We start from the raw sequence: 13,114 nt of genomic DNA on the forward strand, positions 1-13,114 counted from the left end.
TTGAGAAAAACCACGTTCAGAACTGTTCATTCACTTCTCTAACTATCATATGTTAATGCTTGTAAGATCAACACAAAATGGAGATGGTTTGGAGTAGTTGTGGCCGTGAGGTAGGGAGCCAGAGAAGGTGTGTTTGTGTTTGAATTTGGATGGAGTGATAAGAGTGGTTAGATGTGAGATAAGGTACCTTATAATCTTCATGCATGACCATCTCCCACTAAACAAATCTAATACCCATTAAACTATTATCCAACATAATTAGACATCATGAGGGCTTGTAGGGCCCCATGTTGGACGTTCACATCAAAAAGTGAGGGTCTTGGTTTGGTTTGGTTTGGTTTGGTTTGGTTTGGTTTGGTTTGGTTTGGTTTGGGTTGGGTGATGGTTAGATTATTTAGTTAGATTTTATGGTTTGGTTTGGTTAGGGGTGTAAGTATATTAGAGGGGTTTTTTTTTTATAATGTCATGTATTATGTCTTATTCTCCACTTCCTTAGGAAGATGCAAAATGGATGGAGAAACATGAAAAGTTTAAAGCCTTATCATCTTTGACTTTTATGTTAATAAAACATGTGTGAATTTTATATTTTACTAGTGAAAATCGGTTGTGATGTGTGGGATCAAAAGTTGAAGGCAACTTTTGATGTATACAATTTTATTATTTAGACAACATAAGCATTGCCTACTCTCTTTTTTTTTCGTTGGAAGGGAAACAAAGAAAAAAGGGCTTTTGACTACACTGGTTTTCATATGATTCATACATGTCTTTTATCTTTTTTTTTTTCACTTAGGATTTAATATAGTATGAGTGTTAGACTCAAATCTGGGTCCTAAATGTGTCGCTTAGCTGAGTACCAAAACTGTGCTGACATAGCTAGTCTAACCGGTAACCCTACTAGTTGTTTCAGTGCATTGTCTAAACTGTTTTGAGATGTGATCAATAAAAATAGTCATCATGCGTCATGAAATATTTTGTGAGTTCTTCAAACGTGATCCATGGATTTCGTTCACATCACATGTTCAAAATACACAACCATAACATATAAAATATTGTTCACATCGTACGGAAATTACATGAAAAATGACACTAATCCTTCTCCTAAAGCTCCTACTCACACTTGTCATGATTTGGGAGATTTTGGATTAGTAAAAATAGGTGATCATGGTTAACATTCAACTCACACCTTTCAATTCACTCTTAATCTGATACTTGGAGCTTCCTCTGAAGTTTGGAGCAGCCCCTTGAAGATTTTATGAGTCCTCAAGTATAATAAGGTGTTTGCCTTGTTCAATTTCATTAATTTAGCTAGTAATGATCTGGAAGTCAAACAGTTTGACTTTCTGTTTGACTTTCAGTTCTGACCATTTTGGTCAAGTCTTAGTTCAATCCGAACTTTCCTACGTGATCGTAATAATGTTGGTATGATTCTCATATGATCATACCTTCCGGCAATCACGTTTGATAGCCGAAATGATGAGTCGAGCATATATATAAAAAGTCAAAACTAGTAAATGTGCATTTTACGCTAATTGAAATTTAAGCTATCGAAACTCAAAGTTTTGACATTATATTAGTAGTATGCATTAATATAACATATTTTGGCATGCTCAACTCATCATACTCAGTTTAGACCTCTATTCTATATTGAAAGTAAAGCAGTTTGACTTTTGCTTTGACTTTCGACTCTGACTCGTTTGGTCCACTTTGAAACCTAATCAAGACATGTTTTGTGACCATTATAGGGAATAACCATTTGAGGTTATACCTTATGGTCACACCGTTTAGAGGGTAAATCGACAAGTTTGCTATCTATACTTTTTAAAAAAATGTCAAAAATGCCCTTTTGGCGTAGAAATGGTTTTAATACCGAGGATGCATGTAAATTGACCTCGAAACTGATTATATAATATTTGGAAATATGTTTTGACATAATGGACTTGTCATAGACCCTTTCGACCATCCAATGTCGCATTTACGCAAATGACTAGTTTATAATATATAAATTATATAAACTAGTCGAAATGGATTTAAACCTTTCACAATCATTCCAAATCAGAATATTTGGTTAAATAACCCATATTTAACGAAGCTTCGCACTCGGAATTGTTTAAACCACTTTCTAACCGGTCAACGCTTAATCTAGCGAAACCGAATAATATTCTAAGTAGCGAGACAAGTAAAATAATTTACAAAAAAGACCCATGAACATTCTAACGGATATTTATATCTATTTCATTTTGGACTATAGAGCATTTCAGATAATCGTGCCTAGGATATACAACCTGAAATACGGCTTTGCTTCAAAGAACTTACTAAAACAGAAAATTTGTAAAGCAAAGGTAAATACTCTTAGCCTAGTTTTATTTGAAAACTTAGGATACGGCATTAGCCGCTTGGGACGGGCATTATATAAATGGACAAATGCTTTCATAAATATAAGAATCCGTTTAATATGTATTGCTTGAATAGCATTAAACACTGGGGTAATGATACCGTGTCCGGGCGTCCCGACTCATCAAATAGGAATGCCCATATAAAATACGCGCAGGGTGGTAACTATACTCCAAAAAGACGTGTATTAAAGGTGGTGTGTACCGTCATCACATACCGGCATAGATTTCTGGTACCTAGCTGTATTGACAAGTATGTAAAACCATATGTAAAACTGGTGATAAAAATCTATCCCAATATAGTACAAAATGATTAACCCATGAGTTATCATAATATGTATCAAAATGATTTATGAAAATGATTTTCAAATGAGTCGGTTAATTGTATTTATAAGTGAAAACTCATGTATTCTCAAAAGATTAAACCACAAGTAACGAGCTTGGATATAGAGTTGAATAGCTCGGTCAAGGGAAAAGCTTAGGAATTTGCGATCCCGGTGCTTTAAGGCCTATAATGTCCTTAAATTCACTTTTACTTCAGATCCTTCTTATAGGTCATTGTATCGAACGCTTATAAAGTTTATTTAATAAATTTTGAACTTTTATAATATTAATTTATCATCCTATCTTCCGCTGCATATTGTGAAACTATTATCAATCGTCAAGTGTAAACCCACCAACCGGGCCCACTGGAAATCGAGGTGTGACACGGTTGGTTCAGGTTTTGCAGATTCTCTGGTGGGTTCATACTTGTAGAATGTGAGTTTCCATTGACTGCTGAATCGAGAACAACTCAATTTCTTTTTGTGGTTCTTTCAACTTCTAAATCAAATAGCAGTAGTGATGACTTTCTAGAAAACTTGGTATGCATGCAACGTATAAATCATCTGCACACAAGCAAACAAGAAATTGTGTGTAGTACTAAACAAAAGAAGAACAAACATAACGAAATATTTTTGGATTTTCATGGTTTTTAGGAAAACAAAAATAACAAGTACTGTAAACTAACATGAAGCACACGCATTCCACGAAAACGGCGCCATTTTGATGTAGTTATCGTGTGCTATTCAAAAACAAGAATTTTGTAACGTAAATACCTTAAATAGTATAGGTAAGTAAGTTCGTGTATCTATGGGGAATTTGTGGTCGGTGTTAAACAATTTAACTACTACTAATCTAGATTTCAGGTTTGATTGGTTGAAATAACTGAGAAAATTAATTAAGAAAGTTTAATCAGATTAAGAAGAAGTAACGCTCACCCGGGATCCCGATTGTAAGTTTACCACAAAACTAGTTCAATTAATTAAACACCCAATAGACATGGCATTGGAATTATTGAATCAAAATAATAATTAAGGACATTTTTAACAATAAACGTATGACCTAATTATTCGTTCATAGATATCAACTACCCAACTAGTTACTAACTCACTAACGATGCAAGAAACCATCAATATATTTGATAAAACACAAGTAATTCAAATATAAATCAACATTTATCAAATCCAATCACAAGTGGTCAAGATATACTAGTCAATAAAGTAATCAAAACAGAGTTTTTGCCTAAATAGATGTTGGTGGAAAACTTATTTACCAAAATAGGTGATTTGAAAAGTATTTAACAAAATGGACATTTAAAAAAAATACTTTTTCTCACTCCTAATTGTATTGGATAAATCAATTACTATTTCTCACTCCAATATTTTTTGTTAATCCTAAGTCTATTGGATAAATCAATTACTATTTCTCACTCCTAATTTCCTTAGATAAAAATATAACTATATAATGAGTTATAAAAATAATGTATATGGGTTAAGAGAATACGACATGAAAGGAACCAAATTTACGTATCTTAAAGTTAATGATAACAAACTTAGCAAGATCGATAGAGTTTTGGTATGCCATGAGTTCTTTTCTGAGTGGCCAGTGGCATGCCTGCGGGCGTTGCCGAGATTTTTATTAGATCACTGGCCTCTCGTTCTGACATGTTCGGACAAAAACTTCGGCCCCAAACCGTTTAGATTTTTCAACTCTTGGCTGGAAAGAAAGGACTTCGATGAGGTGGTTCATGAGGTGAATGCTAATTTTTTCGGGGTTGGGGAACCAGACGAGGTGTTAATGCAAAAATTAAAGGAGATCAGGGAGGGTATAAAAACTTGGAAAAAAGAGGTTTTATTCAAGGAAGGGGAAACAGAGTCGATCCTTAAGGAAGAATTGGAAATTTTGGAAGAAATGTCGGAAGATAGAGAGTTATCCGAAGAGGAAGAGTGGGCCAAGATGGAATGTCAAAAAAACCTTAATGAGCTTGAAGGATATAAAATTAAAGATCTTAAACAAAGAGCTAGAGCTAGATGGGACTTGGAAGGGGATGAAAATTATATGTTCTTTCATGGGTACATCAAAAGTAGACGGGCTTTCAACAATATTCCGGGCCTTATGATTAACAATGTATGGATCACTAAACCTTCATTGGTCAAAAAAGAGATTATGGGTTTCTTCAAAAAGGCTTTCGAGGAAAAAATCAAGGATAGACCCAAACTCATATGCTATAATGTTAGGCGTCTTTTGGAGGCAGATGTGGCTTTTTTTACGGTGACGTTTAGCAAAGAAAAGATCAAAAGTGCGATGTTTGATTGTGGTTCTGACAAAGCTCCTGGGCCGGATGGTTTTAACTTCAAATTCATAAAAAGGTATTGGAATTTATTTGAAAATGATTTCTATAACTTGTTGGTCTCTTTTTACAGCAAAGGTACGATCCTGCTGTAGGGTGTAGCTCTTCCTTCATAACGCTTATTCCGAAAAGCAAGGATCCGTTGGGACTGAGAGAGTACAGACCAATCAACCTGATTGGGGTGATAAGCAAAACTATTTCTAATATTCTAGCAAATCGCCTCAAATTGGTTATTGGGACCATCAATTCAGAGAATCAAACGGCGTTTCTTATAGGGAGGTACCTCTGGACAGTCCGTTTATGCTAAATGAACTCATGGCTTGGATTAAAAAATATTAAAAAAAAGGTTTTTCTTCTAAAATTCGATTTTGAAAAGGCTTACCATAACGTTTGTTGGAGTTTTCTTCTGTATATCATGGGGCAAATAGGTTTTCCTAATTTATGGTGTAATTGGATCGAAGGGATACTTGGGTCGGCTAGATAACGGGTCTTCTACCTTTGAATTTAAATGCAGCAAAGGGGTCAGACAGGGTGACCCCCTCTCCCTAGTTTTGTTCCTTTGGTCATGGAAGCCCTATCTAGCATCCTGTGCAAAGCTAGGTCAGAAGGCTTATTCAAATGAATTCAAACCCCAAATAACGGTCCGGTTATTTCTCACTTTTTTTATGATGACGATGCTCTATTGTTGGGGGACTGGGATAAGGAAAATGTGTAGAACGTGGCAAGATGTTTAAGAATTTTTTATTTATACTCGGGTTTAAGGATCAATCTTAAAAAATCTAACATATATGGGTTGGGTGTAGAAAATGGGGAAGTGTTAGATACTGCTAAAGTGCTTGGGTGCAAAATGGACACCATCCTTCTTACTTACTTGGGGATTACGGTGGGGAACAATATGAACAGAATTAACAATTGGACACCGATTTTTGAGATTTTTGATAAAAGATTATCGGTTTGAAAGCTAAAACTTTATCGATAGGGGAGGCTTACTTTGATTAATTTGGTGTTAGAGAGTCTGCCTATTTATTATTTTTCATTATATAAAGCCCCGACGGGGGTTATAAAAACCCTAGAAGCTAAAATGAGAAAATCCCTTTCGGCGGGTTCTAGTAATTTGAAAATGAATTGGGTGGCTTGGGATTGGGTTACTTGGCCCCAAATTAAGGGTGGTTTGGGTATTAACAGGCTCAAATAGGTTAATGAGGCTCTTCTTGTCAAATGGGGATGGAGGTATAGAGCTGATAATCATAACATGTGGTGTAAAGTGGTGGAAGCTTGTCACTTTAAGAGCAACCAGAGGAGCTTCCTTCCTCTTAATGGCAACATAACGGGGTGTTGGAAGAATATTGTTAACTTAATATCTAAATTGAAATTAAATGGGAAGTGGTTAAACCGATTAATTATGGGTAACGTGGGAATGGGGCTTAAATTCGTTTTTGGATTGACACTTGGGTGGGCGATCTTCCCTTTTGGGAAAGATGGCCTCATTTGTTTGGTTCGGAGATGTTTAAAATGTGCAGGGTTGTAGACAGAATTGCAACAAATCAAAGAGATGGGGTTTTTACATGGCATTGGTCTAAACAGCCTGAGTCCAGTGAGGAGTTAAAGGAATGGAAGGAATGTCACAAGGTTCCCAGTGTATTGAGGCTTTCCAATGATAAAGACGCTTGGTATTGGATTAAGGGTAGTCGGAATGGTTTCTCGGTGAAGTCGGTCAAAAAGGCTTTTATTGTGGATAGAGGGAATTGTCACCCACCAAATTTTGAGTGGTGTAAATGGGTATCCATCAAATGTAATATTATGACTTAGAGGGGAAATCTGGATAGGCTCCCAACGATAACTTACTTAAAAGGAAGGAATGTGGATATAACCTCGATCATATGCCCTTTTTGCAACGAGTTCGAGGAATCAGTGGAGCATTTGTTCACCGCTTGCTCGGTAGTTATTCAGGTTTGGTCAGCTTTCAGCGTCTAGGTTAAAATCTCGCCGCTTTTCTTTTTTGAGTTCAAAGATATTTTAGATATTCACAAGGCCATTAAGAGTGGTAAGAAGGCAGAAAGGATTATTTATGGGATGGCCATGATTGCTTGCTAGTGCATTTAGAAAGAGAGGAACAATGTAATCTTCAACAAGAAAAAGTGTAGTCCACAAGATATTATAGGGGAGATAGTTATGCTTGGATTAGAAATAGATCTTCATGTAATTATATTAGCTGGGCAGATTGGTGTAGATACTCATTGATTGTATATGTTGTAATTTCTTTGTCCTTCGCCCGTTTGGGTCGGGGGTGTTGTTGTAATGTTTGGCATTTTGCCCGTTTGGGTCGAAGGTGTGGTTTAATGAAGTTTAATTTAAAAAAAAAACTTATTTAATGGTACAACCGTAAACTATTTTTATATTTTTTAATTGTTTATTGTTTTTTATTTCATTCACTTCAATTCAAATTCAAATTTTTAAAGTATTAGTTATAATTGTCACAAATTTCAATCTATTTCCTGTTATTCTAATTCATTTTTATTAGTTTTTTTTTTTCAGATTCCAATTTCGTCATATTTTAATTTGAATTCTTAACTCTTTTGAAAATTATATTTTTTAAAAATATTTTATAAATCAAACAATATTTTATTAACATTGTAATAAACATAAATATAATTGAAGTGGGCAGTAAAAACTGATTTGTTAATGGTTTTGATGTATATATTTATATAAAAACGATTTGCAGAAAAATATATATCCTTATTAATTTAATAAAAAAGGTTATCTAGTTAGATTTTTTTTAAAGAAGGGGGTTATATGATTTTCTAACTTTGTAATTATATAACTTTTTAGGCTAAATACATCATTTTATCTAATAAATGGGGATTAAGGCTAATGTCATAAAGCAGCCCTCCCCCAATCATAGGCATGTATTTTAAAAAGGGTGATGTCAATTTTTTAAAAAATGATGTCATCTTTTTTCTAAAACACATACATGACCACATACATGCACACATACATACATAAGTTAACCAATAAAACGATTTTATATTTAAAATCAAAATTGTTATTAAGTTAACCAAGACTAATTAAGAGTTCTACAACAATATTCAATGGGCCAAATCTTTCCCCCAATCAAACTTGGTTCTTTTTTCACGCTCTCTTTCTCTGGAGATTCAAACGTTATATGGAAAAATGGAAAATTGCAAAAGAATATAGAAAGGAAAGGATGAATTCAAAAACCCTCATTATAACAAGTTCTTTTCCTTTGGCGATGGTGAAGTGATGGCCCCATCGATGTTTATGGCTGATGAAACGATTTCGACAAAGTCTATGGTTTTCCAGCGATCTGAATTGTGGTTTAGGCGCCAACCAAATTCCTTATACAACCCTAAATCACCGCCTCCTTCTACATAATATCTTTCCCATTTCCTCTTCAATACCCTAAGCTCAAACTCGCTAAACTATCCAGGTATGTTTGCTTTTTGCAATAATCGATCTTCATGATTGCACCTTTTTTTGGGTTTTTTAAGTATTTATATTCTGGTTCGTGATTTGATACATGCTAATACTTTCTTGATTGTTACCCAGTTTCTATGGTTTGGTTGATTGATTCAGATTTGCAATTGTCATGTAATAAATGGTACGCCCTTCTTCCTTTACTTTTGTGTTTTTCTTATTTTATTTATTAATGATTTCTAAGGAATATTCAGATGTAGAGATATGGGATGATGGTTGGTTGAATTCATCTCTTCATCTTCCGTTACTTCAGGTGAGTGGATTGTTTGTTTATTATTGTGGATTTTGTTTGATTAGAATTTATTCTTTGACTCTCGATGGATTTTGTGTCCTTTGTTTGGCTATAGTGAACGCTAATCCCGCATGCAGACCTTCCTCATGAATAGCAGGTAATCTCTGTTTAAAATTATTGAACCCTTTTCTTCTAATATAACCAGTTTTCGCCCGTCTAATATTTTTTTTCAAAAAAGTTATAAAAAACATTTTGATCTGAAAATTTAAGACTGTTTTGAATATAGGTAAACAACTTTGGTCTGGTTTCTATCCATCTTCAAGTAATGAACTTGGCTTCAACCTGATGAGATTTTCTGTTAATGGCAGTGAGCAGAACCTAAAGGTTAGGATACTGAAATGTTGTTGGTTCTACAGTTAAAAATTGTTTTATTTAATATTATATATTTTGCTGATTGCTACAGTTCATTGGAACAACTCTCATCATATACCGAGTCTTATCGTATATTTCTTTTCGGAGCATTTTAATAATGGCCAAGGATAACTGAAACCACCTAGAGTGCTTGATGGTTTAAATCTTTTCTTTTATTTCATGATTTATATAACTTTGGGTTTGGATATTAACTGATCTATAGGCTGAATTTAAAGAGGGTGTGTATTGGTTTTTTGGTTGTAGATTGATGAAAATGTTGCTCAAGAAATCATAAATCAAAGATCACTTCGACCCTAACATCACGAGGTTTAGAGAGGTTAGTTGCCTTTTCTCTAGCTTGATCCATTGATGGTTACCATTGATTTCTTTCATAACTACTTTACTTCCTTGGTCCCGTGAGAATTGCAGCAAAATTCCAATATAAATGATATAATCATTAGAAAGAATTGACCCAAAATTTTATTTTAATAAGAAAATGAGAATATTTTCTTTGGTTAATAATAGTGTGTTATCGGTTTTTTTTTTTTGTTATTGGTTGCATACTTCTAACATGTGTCATGTTTCCGAAGGTTTAAACTTTCATGGGTAGGAGATGGTATACCTACGATGACAATATTGGCCCACTTATCAATAATGGGTTATCTTTTATCTTGAATGGTTCTAACAAATCGAAAGTGTTATAGTGTATATTCAGCGCATAAAACTGTAGTGATTTATCTATAAGTGGTATTTAACCCTAAATCACAAGATGCCATGAGCCATCCACACCCCAAACATCAGTTGCAGGTTCCACATTGTTTTGCTCTTTCTCTTTGACTTATTTTTTTTATTGATTTTTAGGTTATAGATTGTTTTATGTTTTTTTATTAGTGCCATTAGTTTAATTTGATTTATTTGGAGGTTATATATTATTTTATGTTTTTTTATTAATGCCATTAGTTTAATGGGTACCAAAAGTTTATTAGTGCCTTCTGTTTGGTGATTGGATTTTTACATAATCAAGTATCACATTTACCTATTTGTTTGTTTATGAAGATTAATGGCAGGTTTAATTAGTGTCTTCCATTGGCTGAAGTGTTTACACTTGATCAAAGGGAATTTGATGCTCCAGTAGTAGAGTAGTAGACATGGTGACTAATAAGGTTTTAGGTATGTTTGTTCCAGTTGCGACGTTATTTATTTGGAAAAGAAATTGAATTTGGGGAGTGGGTTTACTATCCTTATGCATACAAGCATTCTGTTTGTTATTACATTACATTTTTATATAGTTTTTTTAATAAATTTTAAACAGCTAGAAAAGATACATAGTTGATTGTATGGTAACTACATTTCAGGTGAAAAGACATAAAAATGGTGTTAAGTGTGGATGTCCGTTGCCAAAAACCAGGTATCCAACCAATTAACCAGCTAACGTGAGTTATAATATTTTTTTATTATTGTTCCATACTTCTTCGATCTTATTTTTTGATATTCATTGTGAAGATGTGGCGTGTGAATAGTAAAGAAAATAGTCTATTACAAGGAGTTATCACCATAAAGTATTATGTACTTTTCAAGTTTTGTTGGTTTATTATAGTGTTTTGGTTTCATTCATTGTCTTTTCAAGTTTTTAGGAATATAATTAATAGTGTTTGTTGGTTTATTATAGTGTTTTTTTGTTTTAGGCGTATAATAAATTAATCACGATAGCAATCACAATCAATTAATGAATAAAACATAAAGCATTATGGACTTATGATTGTTTTGATTAAAAGATTGATCTCATGGTTTAAAACAAACCCGTGTAATACACGGGGCATAAGCTAGTTAACAAATAATCAACAACCAGTGTGTTAAACTAAATATAGGAAGGTTTATTGAATACATAGCTTTCCAAAAATGGAGTTTTTTTTAACGGCAAATTAGGATCACTGACGGACCACTGGAGTATCGTCGTGCAACTAGTGGAATCACACCATCATATCTATCTTCATTAGGCATAATGCTTATACACAAATTCAGGAGTAAATCCAATAAATATGAGAAAACCACCTTGCGAGAATCGAACTCAGAACCTATTTATCTCAAAACCTTATCCTAACACCAAGATGCCACTATGCTATAAAGCCATGGACATTATAGCCAAAAATAGATATAATGCCACTAGGCTATAAAACCAAAAATGAATATTATATTTATGTTTTTTCAACTTAAAATGATGTATGGGCATTATAACAAAAAAAAATGGATATAATGCCACTAGGCTATAAAGCCAAAAATAGATATTATATTTTTGTTTTTTCAACTTAAAATGATGTATTTTTTCTTATGTAAAGTACAAAAAATTAAAAAAAAAATAGTTGAAAGATACGTGTAGCTAAAAAAAGTTTATAATAAAATATTTTGAAGGAAACTAGAAGAATACCTATGAAAGAATAAAATGTTAATATAATTAGAAAAAAAAAACATTGAAAAAAACTTCATACAAAATCTATGATCCATTTTTTTTTAATTTACTACAATTTTTCTATAACTCTTATTAAGTAAACATGTAAACAATGTTTTATCCAATAAAATTAGGGTGTACCTTTTGGCACACTAATGTACCTATTGGCATACCAAACTCTAGTTAAATAAGGGTTTACCTACGCTGCGTATAACTCTATACGCCGCGTATAGGGTTACACTTATACGATGCGTATAGAGCTATACGCAGCGTAGGTAAAGCATAGATCTCAGAGCCTGATTAGCAATCATTGCACAGAAAACAAAGGTTTATATACGCTGCGTATAGCTCTATACGCAGTGTATATAAACCGTCTGAACTTTTGGGGTCATTTTGGTAGGTTTGAAGCATCAGTTTTTCACAAAGTTTATATACGCTGCATATAGAGCTATACGTAGCGTATATAACCTTTCATAATTTTTTTTTGGTTATTTGGCATATTTGTGGTATAAATTCTCACCCGATTACAACGTTAACTCGCTTAAAATATATAACAAGTTAAAAATATATAATGTTTTTTATTATTTAGTCGATGCCGTCGTTAATTTATTTAGTCGACGTCATCGAAAAGTGTATAACGCTAAAATTTTTTGAAAAGCGTATATACGGTTCAAATATATAATATCGTTATCGAGCTTTTGAAATAAATTAATTATTATACCAAGTCTAGTGCCGTTCATCCCCATCCGCTTCGGCTGTATCGCCGGTCCTACACGCGGGTGGTCAGTGTACCTACCCCTTACCTACGATGCATATAGATCTATACGCAACGTAGGTAAACCCTAAGTATGTAGATAGCCAAACAAGATGTGCAAATAGTGTGAGCCTAAAATTAAGAGTGAGAAAACTTAACTTTTTTTAAAAAGCGCCCATTTTAATAAATACTTTTTATATTAGTCATTCTATAAAAAAAACTCATCAAAACAAAGTATTTATGTAAAAACCTAATAATCTTTCACACCCAGGGAAAGTGACAACATGGTCGTTCTTGATCTGCGTGCAATACCAAACTCCTCTCTTTTTGTGTGATCCTTAGGCTAGATGGTATGGTGACATCTCATCCTTGGAGGACCATCCGCCATATAGGCGTCACGTCATAGTCCTCCTAAAGATGCACCATCACCTTGAACTAGAGGGTATGGGATGATGGTCCTAGTCATAGTCCTCCTCACCATTTATATATATATTTTTTAATCTTCTATTTTTTAACATTTAAAAAATAAACTAACAAAATATTTTCATTACATAAACCACATTACATAAACTTAAAAAAAAAGCATACACTAAATAAAAAAAACCAAAGACTTAATAAAAAAAACATAGAGTTAAATAATTTGATGTCACTACTAGAAAATGAAGCTAGGGTAACCCCTAAAAAATGTTACATTAAGCCTTGAAAAAGTTGCATT

At 33.5% G+C, this 13,114-nt stretch overlaps 1 long non-coding RNA gene across 2 annotated transcripts; it reads left to right on the forward strand.

The window, feature by feature from the left end:
* Positions 1-8,167: 8,167 nt before the first annotated feature.
* LOC110919801 lies at positions 8,168-10,891 on the forward strand. 2 transcript variants are annotated; one of them, XR_004885383.1, is made up of 10 exons: positions 8,168-8,509; positions 8,629-8,680; positions 8,751-8,809; positions 8,904-8,945; positions 9,075-9,172; positions 9,252-9,356; positions 9,464-9,536; positions 10,256-10,369; positions 10,555-10,632; positions 10,703-10,890. It is a non-coding gene; the product is annotated as an uncharacterized LOC110919801 (long non-coding RNA). The 2 variants fall into 2 exon arrangements; XR_002581622.2 differs by having other exon boundaries at positions 10,555-10,891.
* The last annotated feature ends 2,223 nt before the right edge of the window (positions 10,892-13,114 follow it).

The sequence above is a fragment of the Helianthus annuus genome, chromosome 2 (assembly GCF_002127325.2).
Source record: "Helianthus annuus cultivar XRQ/B chromosome 2, HanXRQr2.0-SUNRISE, whole genome shotgun sequence".
NCBI classification, from domain to species: domain Eukaryota; kingdom Viridiplantae; phylum Streptophyta; class Magnoliopsida; order Asterales; family Asteraceae; genus Helianthus; species Helianthus annuus.